This window comes from Manis javanica, chromosome 3, assembly GCF_040802235.1.
Source record: "Manis javanica isolate MJ-LG chromosome 3, MJ_LKY, whole genome shotgun sequence".
NCBI lineage: Eukaryota > Metazoa > Chordata > Mammalia > Pholidota > Manidae > Manis > Manis javanica.
The window spans coordinates 97,937,450-97,942,323 of record NC_133158.1 but is presented as its reverse complement, the minus strand read 5'-3'; the positions used below and the strand labels follow the sequence as shown (position 1 = coordinate 97,942,323).

General features: G+C 33.1%; 1 non-coding gene across 1 annotated transcript; it reads left to right on the top strand.

Annotated features, from left to right (window-relative positions):
- Positions 1–626: 626 nt before the first annotated feature.
- On the top strand, positions 627–737 carry LOC118971407 (U6 spliceosomal RNA). The gene has a single exon (XR_005059824.1). It is a non-coding gene; the product is annotated as a U6 spliceosomal RNA (small nuclear RNA).
- The last annotated feature ends 4,137 nt before the right edge of the window (positions 738–4,874 follow it).

Genomic DNA, 4,874 nt, shown 5'->3' with positions numbered 1-4,874 from the left:
AAGCATTAATTTGAAAGGAGTATCAAAATAGACTAGTCTGCTAATTTGTAATTGTTGCTAAAGTTTGGCTTCAAAGGAGGAAAATATTTAAAATTTATCATTAGCATATTTATTGAAAAGTCAGAGCCTTCGTAGCTCCTGTTGAACCAAGTTTAATTGAGGAATATAGAAATAGGAATATAATTCCTATGCTCAGTGGGTTTATGAACCACAATCTCCTGACTTTTGAGGGTACACAGCATGACGAGCAAATTACCCCTAAAATTTAGATCTACTATTGGATATTCATTATCATTAAGCATTATTACTTGCCTTCTATTTATAGATAAAAAATAAAAGGTATTCAGGTTAAGCACCTGGAATGGTTGATGCATATTAATCTCTACTTCACTTAATAAATTTGAGAAAACTAAAGATTTGTCTGGGGATGGAGAATCCTCTTCAACATATTGTTGTGAGATGGTCAACCACATGCTCTTTTCATATGTAAGCCAAGATAACGGTTAACATATGATTCACGGTGAATAGAGGAGGGACTCCGTTGTGGTCGAGTTCTATAATCAAAGATTCTTAGTCATAATGAAGGACTTTATAATCGGTCTTCCTATTTTTTAAAACATAATCCACTGCTCGCTTCAGCAGCACATATACTAAAAAAAATGGGAACGATACAGAGAAGATTAGCATGGCCTCTGCGCAAGGATGACACGCAAATTCGTGAAGCGCTCCATATTTAAAAAACAAAAAAGATAATCCACCACTATGATTTCATATTTACTTGTGGAAGGGGTCACAGAACTGTGAAGAATTTTGGATTTATCCACTTATATCAACCAGATATAACTTTCCAGCAGTGACTTCAGAGGCCACTTTTGGAAACTGGAAAATCTGCCTGCTGACCTTTTCACAAAACTATGTCCCATTTTATTCATTGAGAGCCATTAAATTAATAATCATAGCTTGTTTTGTAGAAGAACCATTTCTTGAGATAAGTTAAGATTTTTAAAAATTTAGCAGTTTATTAATACAATGAAAGGACTCAGCTAAAATGTCCCCAAATTATATTATTTCAAACAAGTAGACTATCAAGTAGGACAAAAATATTATCTAACATATAGTTTTATAAAATAAATAATTGGACAGTTGGTGTACTGTGATACAGTTGGACAAGTAGTTTATATGGAGAACAAATGAGTATTTCTTATTCTACAACCAAATAGCTATAGGCTGGCTTAGATATGATTTAAGGTAAAAACAAACAAGCAAGCTAAACTCACAAAAAATATATTGCTAAGACAGTAAATTGAAATAAACAGAAAAAAAATCAATCAGTGAATACAGTCCTTTACCAAAGAGTGAGTTCTACACAGTTTTTAGGATTGTGAGTTCATTTTATAGACTATAATACAAATTGCCATGTTATGTAAATAGAAAATCTTTTTTTACAAACTTCCCTGAAACAAAAAGCCTGGATACTTTCAAAAGCACAGAGAGTAAAATGATGATTTTAATGAGCTGTTTGTCCTTGAAGCATTTTTTACTAGAGTGAAAGTAGCAACACTGAAGTGAGTCCCATTTATACAGCTATATACATGTATTTGATTAGTTATGCTTAATAGAAAAATGTGGCCTTCATAGCAAAGAGCTCTTCGGGTTTCAATAGGAAGAAAAGGAGACAAGAAGTAGATGATATTAAACAAAGGACTGCTCAGTTTGTAGCCTTCAGAGGAAGAGCACATAAATCTTACCCCTCAGACCAGTGTCATCATATTAATTTACAATAACTATTTTCAATTCAAAGTCTCTTTTTGAGAAACCGTTTAGGAAATTATCTCACCTAGCCGAAAAATGAGATTAACTAGCCATTGTGTCTGAAAGTTCACTTACAGACCCATTCTTTCCCTTTAGGAAAAGTTATCCAGAAGGATATGCGAGTGGTGTGTGTGTCTGAATATGTTTGTATTTTTATGGGTTCCCTGGAAATGAATTTTACTCATATTGGAAATTTACATCCCATTTTGGATGGGTGATACCAACCAAAACTTCTTTACCCACTGACATTTGGTCAAGTTATAAACTACTGCTTCATTTAATAGTCACTATTGCATTGTGAATTTATTTTAAACAAATAAAATTTTAAAATACTCATTCAATTCTTTAAGTGTAAATGTATGTCACTCCTTAGAAATCATTTACGTGATCTTCTTCACATAAAATGAGAAGTGGTGATTGCAGTTGTGATTCAGAAATTTGCATGTATTAGCAGTAACCTGTGAATTGTCATTGTTTGTAAGCTACTAGTCTTCTGAACTTCAGGGAATTAAAAAATACCAACAGATTCATTGCTTTGAGGTTATACTCAATGAAAACAGAACAGAAGAAAATGAAAGATTTGTATTTCAAACAAACAAAAAATACCTGTCAAGTTCTGGGGACCTTTTTCTCTTTGCAACTTGAAATTGTGATTTACATAGTTGTATTTTCTGTGACTTTGGCAAGGATAATATAGTTCACATTTCCATCTACTGAGGACCAAAGCCTCTGTTCAAAGGATATGAAGAATATTTTCTGGCATTTATAGCACCAACGTAAAAAGCAAACAATTTGCTTCTACACACTAAGGTATGAGATGGTATACACTTCAAGGAAATTAAACTTTCATTTTACATAGGGGAATTGTAAGATGGATTTTGCTTCAGTATTCATATTCTTCTCATATTCAGATGTGTCTTTGTGATTGGAGGCCACTGAAGCACACTACTCAATTTTCTAGGCTTTAACTCCAGTAACACTAGGTAATGAAGACAGTGCCTTACAGTTGTATAGTGCTTTAGAATACACATGGGTGCTTTCACATTTATAACTTTGTATTTAGGACTGAATTGAATTTGGGAAGGAAAGCTCTTCCTAATGGGCGTTTGGAAAGTGATTAAACATACCCAGTGAGGGACTATGACTGCTAAATCCAGTAGCTGGAGAGGTTTATACACTAAAAAGCATGGTTCTTATGTGAGAGCAAAGAATAAAATCCTAAAATATTAGGAGCTGTGCCTTTAAAGCCAGTAACTTTGATTAATGATGTCATTCCTCAAATGCTTGGAAATTTTCTAGAATGGAAATTTAATTATTCTTGATATCAACTAACAGACTTATTTCTTGATCCATGTTCTAGCATGAGGATATTTCCATATCTTCTACTTTACCTCTAAATCATTTTCATATATTTTAATTGAAAGCCTCTCATGCAAAAATACCTGATCCATCTGAAGTGTAAAAATAAAATAAAAGAAAATTTAAAAGAAACAAGAACATTCTCAGTTGCTAGTTATTGGGGAATATATTAAAGTGACAATGAAATACCATCTTCACTATCCCTACTGAAATAAAGTCTGAGTGTCATTTAGGAAAGGGTGTAGGGAAATGAGTACCTTCATATATGCTTGGAGGGAGTATATGTTAGCACAACTCTGTAGAGCCAATTGTCAGTATCTAGGAAAAAATGGACATGTATGTAGATTGTGTCCCAGATATACTACACTAGAAACCTTGCTTTGAGAACAAGACTTGGTGTTAGGTAATTATTGTGTGTTTGTAACAGTAAAATGACTAAGACATGTTTATGTTTATATTACTACAATTTCATCTGATGGTATGTTTCTTAGTTGAAATATATCTATATAAAAATTGAGAGATCACAAAACATTCTTGTTGAATGAAAAATGAAATATATTTTACATGGGATATAATGTAACTTATGTAAATTTAAAGAAACATACTTTTATACATACACATACATATATGTATATACACATACATGTATATAGACGTAGGTGTACACACACATGTTGCATGTATCATATCTGCACCCAGGAAAGGAAGACAAAGAGGTAGCAGTGTTAACCCTCCTGCTGATATCCTCTTACATCTTATTGGCCACAAATAGATAGTTTACAAGACCATCACTAATTAGAAAAGAGCCTGGAAAATCAACCATAAAAATAAGAGGAATAGGATTGTTATCACTGGCTGGGACTAATGCTTCATTCATGTTGTAAGCAAAATGGGCATTCTGTAGGCAAGAAAAGGAAAATCCAAGCAACCATTAATATTTGGCAGTTAATAAACCACACTGTCGAATACAGTTCTATTTTTTTAGTATTTAGTGATAACTGGACTTCTGAAAATCGTCCCGATTTTAAGCTTTTATGAAGAGATCCTATATTTAATGTTTCTCATGTGTCCCCAGAGCGTGCAGTGATGGGCATATGGAAAGTACTCAAAAAATACTTGTTGATTTAATAGCCCTGAGAAGAGGAGACTCATATGAGAGTCTCATAATTTGCAAATTAGAAATTTAAATTACTATTTGACAGAAATTTTCTGAACCACATTTGTCACATTTAAAAAAAATCAGTGTATTTACATACCATGTTACATTATTTGTGCTACAATTTAAAAAGTAATTTTACTATTTCTTTTGCATAATTGCTTGAGATTGAAAAGTCTACTTGTGATATGCTATTAGATTGCAGCGTAATGTCCACTCATTACAGTGGAATTTTTGAAAGTGTGGGACAGAAGGTCAAGTTCTAGCTTACCAATTCTTAAATTAGAATTTCTTTTGTAATTTGAAAGACATCTTGAAGACCTAGGTAAACTGTTTCCTTTAGAAATTTAACAGAGACTTTATATATATATTGGCTTTTCCTTAGGTTGGGTTTACTGAAAAAAATCTGAGGTAAGAGATTTGTTTGCAAGAAGTTATTGTTGATTTGAAATGAGAATAAAACCTACAGGGAAGTGAGGGCAGCAGGACCGGGCAGAGCAAGAAGTTGAGCCACCATATGTGGTGAGGGAGTGTCACCTCTGGCTGG